Source organism: Arvicola amphibius, chromosome 6 (assembly GCF_903992535.2).
Source record: "Arvicola amphibius chromosome 6, mArvAmp1.2, whole genome shotgun sequence".
NCBI lineage: Eukaryota > Metazoa > Chordata > Mammalia > Rodentia > Cricetidae > Arvicola > Arvicola amphibius.
Genome location: NC_052052.2, coordinates 5,729,215 through 5,744,879, shown reverse-complemented (window position 1 = coordinate 5,744,879; position 15,665 = coordinate 5,729,215). Strand labels below are relative to the sequence as shown.

At 44.4% G+C, this 15,665-nt stretch overlaps 1 protein-coding gene and 1 pseudogene across 10 annotated transcripts in view; one reads left to right on the top strand and one right to left on the bottom strand.

The window, feature by feature from the left end:
• The window catches only part of Rere (arginine-glutamic acid dipeptide repeats), a 343,378-nt gene that overhangs the window by 269,852 nt on the left and 57,861 nt on the right, over window positions 1–15,665 (top strand). The window lies entirely within an intron of this gene.
• On the bottom strand, window positions 11,353–11,801 carry LOC119816299 (annotated as a pseudogene).

Genomic DNA, 15,665 nt, shown 5'->3' with positions numbered 1-15,665 from the left:
CCTTGCCGTGAACTGCACCCACTATGTTGGCGCAGCTGCTCTGTACGAGCTTTGCCACCCACAGTCACCATCATGGTTCTTCCTCATTGTACCTTCTGTTCTTGTCACTGCTAGTGCTGTTTCCCAGAAATTTTTTTAATTGACTTAAATTTTTTTAAAACCCTCCCAAATGTGACAGAGGCAGGAAAATCTCTGTGAGTTTGAAACCAGCCTGGTCACTATGAACTACATAGCGAGTTCCAGAACAGCTAGAGCTCCATAATAAGAGAGACCTTGTTTTTTAAAAAGACCAAAAATAAAAAAGGTTTAAAGAACAGCATCATTGACGCCTTTATTTTAAAAAGAGGGAACAAGCTGGGTGGTACATGCCTTTAATCCTTGCAATCTCTTGAGTACCAGCCTGGTCCACAGAGTGTCAATACAGTCAGGGGCTACAGAGAGAAATTCTGTCTTGAAAAGCTCTGGGAGGAGCACTAATTTTAAGCAAATACACTGTTAAGGCTTCAGCCAATGTCGCAGTGCCTCCATCCTTCTCTGGAATCTTTAACAGATTTGGCAATGAATATAATGAATGACAGCAAAATAGTGTAAGCTTTTATGTGTGCTTCTGTGGTTCTTGACACTGTTCTGAGTCCTGGGGCTGAGGAGTTGGACAGCAATAGGTGGGGAGAGATGTGAGCTTTGAGGGGGACCTTGTGGAACAGGTAAGATTTCACCAGGCAGCATGGATACCCAGCTAATGGAAGAACACTGAGTTGTGAAGAGTAGGGCAGGTTGGTAATAGGCTCCTGGATTGGGGACAGCAAAGATGGCCAGAAGTCAATGTCTGCCTTTGAGTATAAGGTGACAGAGTTGGAACTGCCTCTGAGGATCAACCTGGTTCACAGCTTTGGGGTACAAGAGGGGAGGGCTCTGAAGCCAGCACAGCACATTTGCTGATGGAACTTTAAGTGGTCCCAGTACCTTAACCACACTGAAGACTAGCTAGATCCGAATCTGACATGGTCCTGGCCAGTGCTGCTGTGATCCTGGAAGCCACTGGACTGTGGAAAAGGTGTTGAAAAATGTCAGTTCACACTTTTGACTCAGCATGCGTTGCTATTTGGAGTTACTGGAGGGACCTCTCTGTCCCACCCAGTCCCACAGCCATTCAGTCTCAAATAAACACACAGAGGCTTATATTAATTATAAGTTGTTTGGCCTGTTGCTCAGGCTTATTACTAACTACGTCTTACGACTTAAATTCACCCATAATTCTTGTCTATATTTAGCCACATGGCTTGGTAGCTTTTCTCAGTAAGGCATTCTCATTTTGCTTCCTCTGCATCTGGCTGGTGGCTGACTCTCTGCCTTTCCTCTTCCCAGAATTCTCCTATTCTGGTCATCCTGTCTATACTTCCTGCTTGACTTCTGGTCAATCAGTGTTTTATTAAACCAATATGAGTGGCAAATCTTTACAGTGTACAGGAGCATTTTCCCACAGCACCTCTCTACTAGAGCTTACCCTGGAGATTCTGAGGATATGGATACATAGCCCCTGCAGAGAAGAACTACCTTGGAGGAAGCTAGCAGAGTAATCATGAGGCCTTTAGTATCAGGTGGGGGTTCTGAGCATTAGGCATGGCATTTACAAGTGGAGAAGTAGTCACAGACACATGTGGTCCTTTCCTGGCTACAGAACACATGACTGGTAGTGTTTGCTCGCCACTGTGTTCCAAAACCCCTCCCCTGGCCTCTCTGGAAAGTCCAAGCCATAAAAAAAAAAAAAAGGAGAGATGACAGTGTAAGAGACTGCTCTTTTGTTTTCCAACCTGTCCGACCCAAATAATCACACAGAAATTACGTTAATTACAACACTGTTGGGACTATTAGCTTAGGCTTTTTATTAACTAACTCTTACATCTTAAATTAACTCATTTCTGTGTATCACCACAAGGCTGTGGCTTACTGGTAAGGATCTGGTGTCTGTCTCCTTTGGCAGCTACATGTCGTCTTCCTGACTCTGCCTACTCTCTCTGGATATCTCTTCCAGCCTTGCTGTATTCTGCCCTGCTATAGGCCAAGGCAACTTCTTTATTAACCAGTGGTAATAAAACATATTCACAGCCCATAGAGGGGAATCCCACTATAGTGCACTCAGGTGCACAGGAGGCAAAGCAGAAAAGTTCATGTGCATTTGAAGGAATTGTGGAATATGGAAATGGGTGTAGCAGTTAGGAATGAATGAAGCTTGTTGACAGGGGGAGGGCTTGTTGGTTTCCAGAGGAAGCTCATTGGAGGGAACTCAGCTTGAAGAGGTTAAGTTGTAGAGCATGGATATCAAGAAGCTGCCAGAATAGCAGTACAGTTTAAGAAGGCGTCCTCTGAGATAACCTAAGAGAGACAGAGCATGGCCATCGTGATAATGACAGAGAGATAACAGAAGGTAGAGGAATTGTTTAGTTCCATGTTGTTTAACTTGTTAAACATTTTTTTGGAAAATGAATAATAATTTTTTTTTACAAAAGTTAGGTCTCACCCAGCGCAGGCTGGCCACTGTAACAAGGTGTGATCTTGAACTTCTGATCCTCCTACCTCCACCTCCCATTATAGGCATGGTCATGCCCACATGGAGTGTTTCTTTTTAAGGTGGGGAATGCTGGGACAGTGCTGTCCTTGGCATGACTCAGTAGGAAGGCCTGGCAGAGAATCCCCATGGGTGTTACCAGAGTCCAGACTTACTACTGTCTGTAGCCTCTGCTGCAGAACTGAGGCGGAAAAGTGGTACAAGACTGTGGGTGGGTTTATTTACAGTGTTTGCCAAGACTGAGGAGAGAAAAACTCTTGCTTTCCTTGCCTTTTCTGTGTTAGAAAAGATGAAACAGCTGTCAGGAAATGTGCATATGAAGATTGCTAGAAGCTAAATTATCAGAACTCCTGTAAGGAGTTGTCTTCCCTGCGAAGGTCAGACTGCTCTCACCTACAGCTTGAAATTTCCTGTAGAAGTCAGTCAGTCTGTCTGTCTGTCTGTCTGTCTGTCTGTCTGTCTGTCTGTCTGTCGTGTCATTGTCATGCTATACCATCCCCCTCCCTGTTACACTGTCAAAGATCATAGCTATCCAGAGTCCCCAACAAATGAATGACTTTGGAGATGAGGATAGAGGCAGTAAAGAAGTAGATGGCCCGATGCCACCATCAAGAAAGGTATTTTGTGGGATTAGCATTAGGCTGGGGGGGCGGGGAGAGGTAAATGGGAAAGACCTTTAGTTTTTGTGTTTGATATCATTCCCCACTGGTCAGTTTGGCTAGAATAAAGAACACCAGAAACAGGACACAGACAGAGCCTCAGAAATTCTGTGGGCAAGATGTTCACGTTTTAACAGTGGTGCTGACAGAGACAGGTGCACAACCGCTGACCACATACTGAAGGTGGCAAGGCCAGTGGGTAAGCTGCCTAGCGGGTAAAGTGGAATTGCAGTTCTGGGATTGGAGCACTGAGAGGAATGCTGTATGGATTTTAGTGGGAGGAAGAGGAGGTTGGAAGCAGGGGACACTGGGGCATTTATAGAGGACAGTATGGACCAAAGTTGTAGTGCTACAAGTAGCCATTTGGGATTGCTATTGTGATATCCCTGACTGGGAATAAGAGTGATCTGAATTGTGTTGGGAGAGCCAAGGTTGGAAGGAGGGAAATATGTGCAGTTTGTCATCAACTTAGGTCCCCGGACAGGGACATAGCCAGTGCTGTTGTTTATGAGGTAGCATACAGTTTGTGGGGTGACCAGTTTGCTACAGGCCTTCCTAACTGAGATGAACTAAACACTGAACATGTGGGGTTGAAGGTGCAGGAATGTTGTGAGGAGGCAGGGTTTGGGGAATGGGTGGGCACACGCCTAATACTTAAGATTCCAGGGCACCATCCTTTTGTTTGTTTGCTTAGCTACCTAGCAGAATGTAGGTCTCTGCTATGTGCTAGGCATTGTCTTAGTACTAGCCACAGAAATAACTGGTCAGCTTTTTCCCTGTGACTTATAATCTTACAGTAGCTGTGGGTGATGATTCCCTGTGCATAGGAGAAAGGATTGAGAAAAGCGTGGGACTCTAGTCGGTGGGCTCCCTTGTCACCATGGGTTCATTTTCTTTGAAGCTTCCTTAGCACAGTCTGTTTTGAAAGGCTTAAGACAAACAAAAAAGACACGGAGGAGCTTAATGTGTGGATGATTCATTTCCTCTTTGAAAGGAGTGTTTCTTTCATCCTTTCTTAAGCCTGGAGGGTCTAAAAACGGTGTTTTTTGTTTGTTTGTTTTTTGCTGTTATCAGGTTAGATCAAATTGCGAGAGCCCCACCAGTGTCCCCCTGTCTGCTCTCTGAGCAGCCCAGGAGAAGGGCCCACAAATTGGAGTGGAGCAAGGCGGGGTGGGCGCCTCCAGTCTCAGAGTAGTGCACATTAACCAAGAGCTTGAGGAGCTGGAGCAGGGAGGTCTCTGAGCCCTCGCTCGTGTCCTGTTACTCTTCAGTTGTGATTTGGTCAGAGTAAGAAAGTTGTCTCCCACCCGTGTTTGCCCTTCCTCCTCTCCTCTGTTTACATCGTGCTGCCCTCTGTCTCACTGGAACACCCTCTACAGGCTGTGGCTTCTGCATGGACACAAAGCAGAGGTGAAGTAGACTTGACTTCTGGTGCAATCAGTGACTTGGACTACTTACTTCAAAATGTGTGTTGACCCTCCCTCCAAGAAAAAAGCATATTAATTCAACAGTTACTTAATTCAACAGTTAGGCCCCTTCCCGGTGTCCAGGAAGGCTAACAAGAAATGTCGTTGAAGAGACATTTAAATAGCTGTTAGTACAAAGGGCTCTGCCAGACACAACAACCTTATCAGCCATGGAGGCCAGCACAGAGGAAGATATGATGCTGGGACAAGCTCAGTAGCTCTCACTGGTTCTGTAAGGTTAAAGCCAGAGTCTGATGAATCTGGTTGATGTGGACAGTGCCTGGCACTCCAGAGAATTTGTGTCCACCTTCAATTGATGCAAAGTAAAACAAAACAAAATTCCCCTCCTGTCAGGCATGGTGACACTCCTGTAATGCCAGCTTATGGGAAACCAGAGTAGGGGGACTGGGGCTCAGGCCAGCACGGGCTGCATACTGAGAGACCTATCTCAGAAAGAAAGGCAACACAAAAGTTGCCTTCATGAGCGATCTAAAAAGAATGTTGTTTTAGACCACACACCTCCTCCCAAGTTTAAATTGACAGCTGTCATCTTAGTCTCTCCTGCAGCCCAGGCTGACCTTGAACATGCTGTGTAGCCAAGGAACTTTTAAACCTCCGTTCCTCCTGCCTCTGCCTCCTCAGTTTACCCAGTACTCCTGTGTGCTAGACAGCAGCACTGCACTCTCTGAGCCACATCACTAACCACTCTGCATATAGTTTTTGTTGGTGTTTCATCTTGAAGATATAATTTCAAATATACAGATGTTGACATTTAAAATAAAATGGGGGTCTGGAGAGATGACTCGGGTGGTTAAGAGCATTTGCTGTTCTTGCAAAGGATCTAGACTTGCTTTCCAGCCACCCACATGGTGGCTCCCAACCACCTATAACTCCAGTTCCAGGAATTCCAACACTTTCTTCTGGCTTCCACAGGTAGTAGGCACATGGCACACAAACATACGTGCAATCTAAACACTATTCAAACTTGTTTTTAAGTCTTTAAAATAAATTTCTCCTGTCTTTTAACTATATCCTTTGAATTTTAAATTCTTTGATGATTTAGACCCATTATCATTGTTTTAAAAATGATTTTAAAATGACAGAGAAGCTGGAGAGATGACGCAGAGGATAAGAGCACAGAGGTCCTGAGTTCCATTCCCAGCGACCACATGGTGGCTCACAACCATCTATAATGAGATCTGGTGCCCTCTTCTGGCCTACAGGGATACATGTAGACAGAACACTGTATACATAATAAATAAGCCTTAAAATGTGTGTGGGGGGGTAATATATGACAGAACTTTGCTCGTTGGTGGTTGTGCACACCTTTGATTTCAGCACTCAGGAGACAGAGGTAGGTGGGATTTGGAGTTTGAGGCCATCCGGGGCTATACATAATAAAAATTAAATAAAAGAGCGGAGGAAAGGACTGCTCTTCTCTGTCGCATGAATCCTAGGAACGTTGAGAGTTTGGAAATGAATTCCCTTAGAACTATTTGAATTACCAATTCTGAGCACCAGGCTAATCCTGGGGGCCTGGGAAGGTGTGGACTGGTGAAATCCTGAGGACTATCATGGCAGTCTCAAGCACGAACTGGCTCACGTGACTAAAGGGTCATGGGATGATGAAACACTTCCTACCCTTGTTCTCTGAGGCCCATGCTGCGAGCTCTCACTACAGGAGAAAATGCACAACCACTCCTCTTCCCCACAGATCTCTTCCCTCAGCGAGATCTGCTGTTCAGTGTTAATAGAGCACAGACATCACTCCAGCACTCCATTTAAAATGTTTAGGTTGGGCTGGAGAGATAGCTCAGGGGTAACGTACTGGCTGCTCTCACAAAGAACTTGACTTCAACTCCCAGTACCCACATTGCTGCTGACAATAGCCTATAACTCCAAATCTAGGGTATCTGACACCTTCTTCTGGCCTTCTCAGGGACTATACACATGCAGTGCACACACATACATGCGGGCAAACATTTAGATACATAAAAATAGTTTTAACAATGTTTTAGTGATGGAGTTTCATTGTCACTGGCTCCCTTTGAAGTCCCATATATTTTAGGCAGCCACAAACTGTTTTTAGAAGAGTAAGGCTTAGCCAGAATGCCAAAGTGACTATGGCATAAAACAGATTAAGAATCACCCCTCTTCCAGATACCACAGATAGTTTCCAGAACAACCAAGATGTCAGATTCAGTGCAGTGGCTTCATGACAGGACACTGCATAGAAGTAGTACTTGTCATAGCTGCTGGCACAGCATACTGACTTAGAACATGGGCTCTAGGTGTTCCCAATGTTTCCACAGACTCTCATATCTCAGACTGGTCATATCAGGCATTATCCTAAGAATACCAGTAGATCTGATAATCCAGTTCACAATCAAGCATTTGGAAATCCACTCAGACACACCACCATGTATGGCTTCCAGGAGGTCCTTGATCTTCTCTGAGGAAGTCCACTCACTGGAGAGAGGAAACTCATTGTCTGTAGGCTTCAGTTAACAGTTGAGGCGTTTGTTTTTTATGAAGCAGTTGTGCCTGCAGTATTGTTGTTTGGTTTGTTTCTTTAACATCCTAACAGTCATTATTTTCTTTCTGGTGCTTTCTTGGGCAGCTGGTTTCCTCTGAGCAGCAGGTCTCTTGACTTGAAATGACAAAGCTGCATTTAGATCAGGTTTCTCACATGCCGCTGACTTTATCTCATTTCCAGTATCACATTACTGTTGCCATACACTGGTGAGCTGGGCTCCCCACAGCATTTTAACAATTGGTAATTGGGCAGGAAGTGTGTTTTTATTACAGTGGCCTTTTGATTTTGATTTTACAGTCATGTTATGTTTAGCAGAGAGCAGAGGTGGGCGAGTGGTGCTCTGAAACACATTTTCGACAGAGAGAAGTCTGTTGTTTCCGCCACTTGGCTATCTGTCAGCTCTTCTCAGACTTCCCCCTTGTGCTGGTTGCCTGGCAACCTGGGGCTGGAGCAATCAAACCGTGGCCAGTGCTTTTCCAAGCCCAGATTGGGAGATGATTTATTGGTGGAACTGCAAGCACCGTAAACCAAGCCTTAGAAATGAATCCCCCCCCACCGCCTTTCTCTCTCTCTCTCTCTCTCTCTCTCTCTCTCTCTCTCTCTCTCTCTCTCTCAGAAAGAAGATAATTGGAGGATTTTTATCACACACAAACACATGAAATAAAATTAGGGCCTTGTTATGTTGCATCCACATTTTTTTCTTTGTGTTATCAGAACTTTGTTTTTTGGAGACAGGGTCTCACCATGTAGTCCTAGCTGGCCTTGCACTCACTATGTAGACCAAGCTAACCTAGAACTCTCAAAGATCTGCTTGCCCCTGTCTCCCTATAGCTGGGATTGATGGCTTTGTCAACATGCCTTGCCAGAGGTCAACTGTGGGACCTTGGCAGACTCGGGCCTAGAACCAGGGGCCTAGCCTTTATAACCAAAAGAAAAACAAAACAAAACTGTATGCTCTTGATTTAACACATCATACAATGTTGATTATTCTCACTATTTTTTAAAACAAGCTTTTAAAAAGTCTTAATTGGATATGTGGGAGATATCTGTACTTGCTTCCTGATTTCGGCTAGGAAGCTGAAACTACTCCCCCTAAAATAGTTTTGTAAAACACGTTTCAAGAGACCAAGATTCTGGCTTTGTTTACAGGTGTCGTGGTGGGTCTCTTTCATGTGTGTAATGTGTGTACCTATGCCTGTTAGAAAAGACAGAGCTTCTACTTGTTAATTCTGAACAATCCCATTCTTGCCACTTTCTGCTTCTGCCTATGCTGCCTTCTCCTCCCTCCCCCATGTAACTTCCACTTTTTCGTTTTTGAGATGGTCTCTCAGTTTAGCTCAGGCTAGCCTTGAACTCTGTGTTATCCTGTTTCCACTTCAAAGATGCTAGGAGTAATGGTGCATCTCTACTCCTGACTTAATCACAGCCTTCTAACTAAACATTACTCTAGCAAGATTGATTTTTTTTTCCTGCAAAAATGAAACTCCCAGCTCTTGTCGCAGTGTTTCCTTCGTGATCTCAGACGTCTCCCACGTCTCACACACACAGGTGGAAACACATCATTCATGTACACATTCTGCATCATATAAGAGGCTGGGGTTGGGGGCAGAAGGTTCTCAGTTTGCAACCTAGTGTGTCTAGTTTTGTATTCAAATGCATTATTAGTGTGTTTGTATCCCTTATAAATAGAGCTAATCTGTGTATATAATTCACACACAGCTGTGTTCATGCTCCCTCAGTACCAGTATTCTCAGCAAAAGTGAGGTGTCAGCTGGAGCACTGTTCTAAACAAAAGCCAGCAGAGCAGCCTTGTGATTGGTTCATGGCAGCTTCCTGTCTAGTATCCTCCCTTTAGGAGCTTGCCTGACTGACAGGCATCACTCATGGTGCACAGGAGACAGCAGCTGCTGGTCTAAAAAGACTTCCTTCCCTTTGAGCTCTCCTTTTTTGCTTTGTTCTGTGGGTTATTATTATTTTTTTTTCTTCTCCCTTTTTTTTTTTTTTTTTGGTCAGGGTCTCACCATGTAGTCCTGGCTGGCCTGGAATGTACTTTGTACACCAGACAGACTGGCCTCAAACTCACAGAGGTCGGCCTGCCTCTGCCTCTCTGGGGCTAACGGTGTGACCTGCCATGCCAGCTGATTTTCTTTCCTTTGGGAGGCGACATCTTAGCTGAACTATGTTCAGTGAAGTGCCCAGGCACATATCACATGATGGGAAAACAAAGTCCCCAAACCTCTTCCTTACCAGGAACCAAAATGAGCCTTTCGTGCTTTTCCCTGATTTGTGAAGTTGAGAATAGTCATACCAACTTACAGATGTGGTTTATTTAATTTGAAATCACAGGTCTGTATAGGTCGTCATTGTCCATAGGAGAATTGGTGTAGTTATTTACCTCTATAAAGGTGACCATTTGGTGCTGTGGATGTCTTGTTATTTGTCATTCACTGGTAGATATGGTTGTATATATAAAACATAGGTAAACAGAATATTAAATAGTACGTATTTATATGCAATACAAATGCACTTATAATTTACTTATATAAATATATAACTTTATAATGTAAATATTTATAGATACATATATTTTGAAACATAACCTCCTAGATGTAGGCCAGGCTGTTCTTGAATTTGCTTTGTAACTGTAGATACTCATCAACCTCTGACCCTGCAGCCTTTCCCGCCCCAGTAGTGGCATGTGTTGCTGCCCCTGGTGGGCTGTGAACCCAGGGCTTCATCCACAGCCCATGTGTTTTATTTACAAGTTTTACAAAGGCTTCCTCACTGAAAATGCCTTTTTTCTTCGCATTTTAACAGAAAATCCACTTTTTTTTTTTTTTTTAAATCTTATCCTCCTTTGCTCTGTGCTGAAATCAACTTTGTTAATGAATGCTGAACATTTAACAGCATGTTTCTGAACCACTTTCTGGAGCATTTATATGGAGCCTCTTAGATGATATCACAGGGAGAGAATGGCTGTTTGGCTTCTGTTATTAGTGCCAGGTTATTTTTAATTTGAGTGTAGCTGTGTAGCCAATAATTGGCAAGATGCATTTAGCCAGCTGAATTTCTGCACCTGTTGATCTTCTGTTTACCTAGCCTCTCACTTGACTGGGCCAGTGCACTGAAGCATGCCTACCGAGTTTCACACAGTGGCAGTACTTTCTGTTTGACCTGAAGTAATGAAAGGACTTTGGTATACTCAGCACAGTCATCTGACTCAGAGAGTCATAGTCAAAGGTAGCTAGGAGGATTCAGCTGCTACTTTAGCCATCCACCATGAGGTCATTTTCCCACCAGGTGTGTGGTCTTTGAGTGGGAAATAATAGTCATTTTCATTTGCTAACAAAGTCAGCCTGGGAAGGGGGTGACACACAGAGATATTAAAATAGGAAATTGTTTACTTTCAGCATCTTGAGTGGGTATTTTGTAGGGTGGGTATAGCTTGGCTCCTCTAGTGTACCTGTAGGTTTGATTGGAGAAGAGAAGGTACCCCTTGTTTCTGTTAGTTGTATTTAGAAACAGCAGTGGAGGCCTATCAGGAACAGAGTAAAGCCAGTCGTTTGGAAGGGCTGCTGACCACCTCCCGATTACTCACGTAATCAGTAAGGTGGTGATTGAGGACCACTGCTCCTTGTCATCAGATGCTGGGGCTCTAACACCTGAAACAGGCCCTTCCCTCTTTTTTTTTTTTTTTTTTTTTTTTTTTTTTTAAGAAGGACACTAAACAAGCAGACACCTTTATTTGCAAGGGAAAGCCCAAAGCCTTTCTGATACTGGGAGCCGCTAACCTGGCAGAGACAAAAACTGTCCATTTTTGTTGTTGTTGTTTGCATGTTTGAAACAGAGTCTCACTATATATAGCCTTGGATAGCCTTAACTTCAGAGACCTGCCTCCTGTTATATTTCAAGCACTAAAAGGCACGTGTGCCACCATGTCCAGCTGTATGCTGTCTTTTGCCCTTAATGAGAGAAAGATCCAGGCTACAGCTAAGCATTCTGACCAAAACATTTAATTAACAAAAAATATTACAATAGCAGAGAAAATAATAATAACAACAACAACAATAAAAAGAAATTAGTAGTGGGTATAAGGGTGCAAAAAAAATGTAGAGGCCTTAGTTCCTAAGAGACCAGCACTCCTGCTGAGCTGGACTTTGCCCCAGCCCCTTCTGAGTTCTCCTTGGCTGCTGGCTTCTTGTCTTCCCCCATAAGACGAATGTTGTGCTTTTCCCAAAATTCATTGAGTCCTTTCCCCTTTGCCTGAAGCTGCTGAGACAGTGTCTCAATGATCTTCTGACTCTGTTCTTTGTCCTCCTCCAAGGCAGGCAGCACTTCTTTGACAGTCCGCACCACCAGCACTCCTCCAACCATTCGGTAGCATTTCCTTCAGGGTATCAATCACTAGGCTGTGCTCATTCAGTTCCATCTCTAACTCAGCTGCTTTGGATGCCAAGCCTCTCTGCTCCTGCCCGAAGGCGATTAAAGCCAGCAATTACCTGTTCTGCCGACACCGCTCCCTTCCCCGTGCTGTTCCCGCTGCTCTTGCTCACACAACTGCCGCTGTCCACCATCTTTGCCACCTGCAAGCTTTCTGGCCTCGGCACTTCCCTCTTAAATTCAGTGGCAGTTCATATGTCAAGTCTCGGATCACATGATGTCTAGAACTGGGTATTAAAGCAGAGCATGCACAGGTGTCCAAAGAAGAGCAGTTTGCTCCTTATTTAAATAAACACTTGACTGACATTGTGAGAAAAGGAATTGGTTTGTTTTGTTTTTGTCTTGAGATAGGGTCTCTTGTAGCACCAACTGGTCTCAAACTCATCTTGTAGGTGAGGCTGGCTTTGAACTTCTGCCTCTACCTCCCAAGTGCTAGGATTACAGGTGTGTATTGCCAGGTCTGACTTACGTTAAGGTTTTTAGTGATCCATACAAGAAATCAAATCACTTCTAACAACAACAAATAAAAACACTCTGAAAACAGCATTAGAAGTTTATTTTCCCTCATAGTTTCTGTGGAGAGAGAGTTCAGGAGTAATTCTGCTGATCTACCACAGGGCGCAGGCAGATGGTCTGTGGTTTTGGAACCCTTCAAGGCCCCTTCACTCCCAGACTGGGAAATGACAGCTGGAGCTGCTGAGATGAATTTGTCTGTCCTGCCTGATGCTTCCAGAGTGGCTGAACTTTTTTTTGGAGGGGAGGTTCGAGTCAGGGTTACTCTGTGTAGCCCTGGCTGTCCTGGTGACCAGTGCTGGGATTAATGGCGAGAACCATCACAGCTCAGCTCACAGCGGCTGAACTGGGATTGCTGTTGTTGGCATTAATTACTGTTCTGTTGCTGTGATAGAATACCATGACTAAACAGCTCAGAGAAGAGATCACAGGACGTCAGAGCAAGCACAACAGCTAAAGCAGGAAGCTGGGAAGTCACATCTTAGCTGCAGCCAGGAAGCAGCAAGAACTGGAGATGAGACAAGGCTCCATCCCTAAAGGTTCCTTGACCTTCCCAACAGCACCAAGCAGGGAACACATGTGCAAATACTAGAGTATGGGGAATAGTTCTCATTCAAGACTGTATCCTTGCCATTACCTTTATTTAGAGCCCAGTGTGGTTGTGCATACCTTTAGTCCCAGCACTGAAGGCAGAGACAGGTGGATCTCTGAGTTTGAGGCCAGCCTGGTCTTACAGAGCAAATTCCAGGACAGCCAGAACTACATGGAGAAACCCTGTTTCAACAAATAAATAAAATGTATTTATTTAAGGCATTTTCAGCTATTTGTAAGTCAGCTACAACTGACAGCAGTAGGGGCTCAGAGGACTAAAAACACCACACTAGTTTGCCGAGGGTTACAGACAAGCTATAGGTGGGCTCTCCGTGTCCACACTAGTTTGCTGAGGGTTAGCAGACAAGCTGTAAGTGAGCTCTCCATGCACATAGAACTAATCCTGTACTCTAAAGGCAGAGACAGGAGGAGTTTGATGCCAGGCTGGTCTACAGAGCAAGTTCTATGACAGGCTCCAAAGCTACACAGAGAAACCCTGTTTTGGAAAAACAAAAACAACCCCCCGCCCCCAAAACATGAAAAACTAATCATGTGTCAGGTTCTGACTGGAACGTAGTGAAGGCAGGGATCAGTAGGTAGACCAGGACATTCTGGAATCCTGAGGTAGCCATGGGCTTTTAAGGCTGTGTGGTAGGTTGTATGTTTATGAAATGTTTTAGTCCCTACCTGATTGCAGTCCCAGCAGCGTGTCCTACATACGAATTCAACAACTGAGGTGCAGCTCTGGAGATACAGGGGTCCTGGCTGTGCAGAGGCTCTTGAGCGCCATGCAGGAAGTAAGCCAGAGAAAGTTGATGAGTCTCTAGGCTCAGGACTAGACTGCTTTGAGCTTTGAGCAGTCCAGGATCCCTCAGTGTGGTGTCCACACAGACATTGTCATGTCCTTAGCCCATAGCCTCGTGTCAGGACATGAGACTAAACAATACTTCTCAGAAGAGTGTGCATTCAAGTCTGACTCAGTAATATATCAGCTTTGGAGAGAGGAGCCTGGGAGATGGCTTTTGCAGAAGACTGGTATCTGTTCCCAGGACCCCCATGATGGCTCATAACCGTCTGGAACTCCAGTTTCAGGACATCCAGTGCCCTCTTCTGAATTTCGGCACATGCAGACAAAACAGCCATACCCAGAAAATAAAGTAACCCACAAAACCCAAAATGTATTATTAGTTAGGGATGTTTGAGGGTGGGTTTAATCTTTCTGAAAATAGCCATTTGCATGTATTCTTTGAATTCATTCTTGGAATTTATAGAAAGCATTTTTATATTTCAGTAACTAAGAGGGACCACTGCATGCTCCTTCACAGTTCCTCAGTGTTTCTGGAACCTTACCATCTTGCCATATGGTTTTTTGCAATATTTTTTATCTAAAAAATAAAAGAAATTAAGAGATTTAATAATAACCAGTAAAAGAATAGTATTTATTTGGGGTTTTTGAAATAGGGTCTCACTGTGGCTGGCCTGGAACTCACTCTGTAGACCTGGCTGGCCTCAGATTCATAGAAACCTGCCTGCTTCTGCTTCCCAAATGTTGAGTTAAAGTTGTGTGCCACCATGCTCGGCACAAAAGAGTAGGATTTACATTGCTATCCAATTTGCCAAGCTGAAACTGTAAGTTAATTAAACTTTCAGCTGGATTGGATTAACACTAGCCGTAATGGAGTGGAAACGGAGACCAGGAGCAGTGGTCTCCCCTTAGGCACATTGTGGTGCTATGCTTTGCCAAAATGGTGCCCCACCAGGACACCTTTCATTAATGTTTAAGAGCTTCAAACCAAAAGCAAAAGACACAGATCTCAGAGGCTGTGTATTAGATATGGGTTGGGTGATGTTAATTGATGACCAGGACTGCATGCTGTACTGGCGTAGGCCGTCACCCTGTGGGATGTCAGAGCAGCTGTAGCTTAGGTACCAGGGTTATGCAGCACACTATTTGAACTTTACTGCATTCAGGACACTTTTCTCCTGCCTTCCTTTCAGGAATAGTGGATAGAGTTTTCTTACTGTCTGGCTGACATTTTGTGTCTGTCTCTGGGGTTGGGTTGGGAGGGTGACTGTAGACTGCTTACTTGCAGATCTGCCTGCTTGTCAGTCCCCTGAGAACTAATACATTATTAACATGAAGTTCTGTGAAGCAAACAGGGTGGAGCAAAAAGCCATTTTCACAGTGGGACTCATTTTAATCCTACAGTGTTTTCTAAACTGTTGTGTAAGAGGATCAAGTGGAGAAGTCCTGGCGAGTTTCTGACTGTGATACACTAGTTAAAATTCACCAGAGGGAGTTAATTTTGAAAGCTCTCAGCTAGTAGCTAATGCAGAGGTCTCGTAGGCTGGTATGCAGTCCAGCCCCTCTCTTCTGCTCTCGTCTGCTCTCTTCCTGCTGCAGACTGGAGTCAGATTCAGCACGTAGATGGTTTGGAGAGAGCCATGTGTGCATGTGATCTAGAGGTTTAGGCACACCTGACCCTCTGCAGGACTTACTCTTAGGACTGCTGTCCAATTGGATATTCCCAGTACATTATTATTATTATTACTATTGTTGTTGCTGCAGGGGTAAGAATTTTATGTAAAAGACAAGGTTGGAAGGGAAGAGACAGGAATAAACAGTGAGGATACCCTTTACTTGCCCATTTATAGATAATTTTGAATACTGAAAGGGGCAGCAACCATCTCTGATCTGTACTTTGCTTTTAATATCTGCACCCCATCACAGTCTTGAGGCTTCTTGTTTATGTATGTCACCTTTGACCCTCCCACCATGATCAAGGATTTGGCACCATTGTATACCATATAATTTCCTCAAATCTAAAATGGGACTATTAGAATGATTGAGGAAGGTCCTGCCATTAGAGCCTGAGGCAGTGCCTATGCAAGGT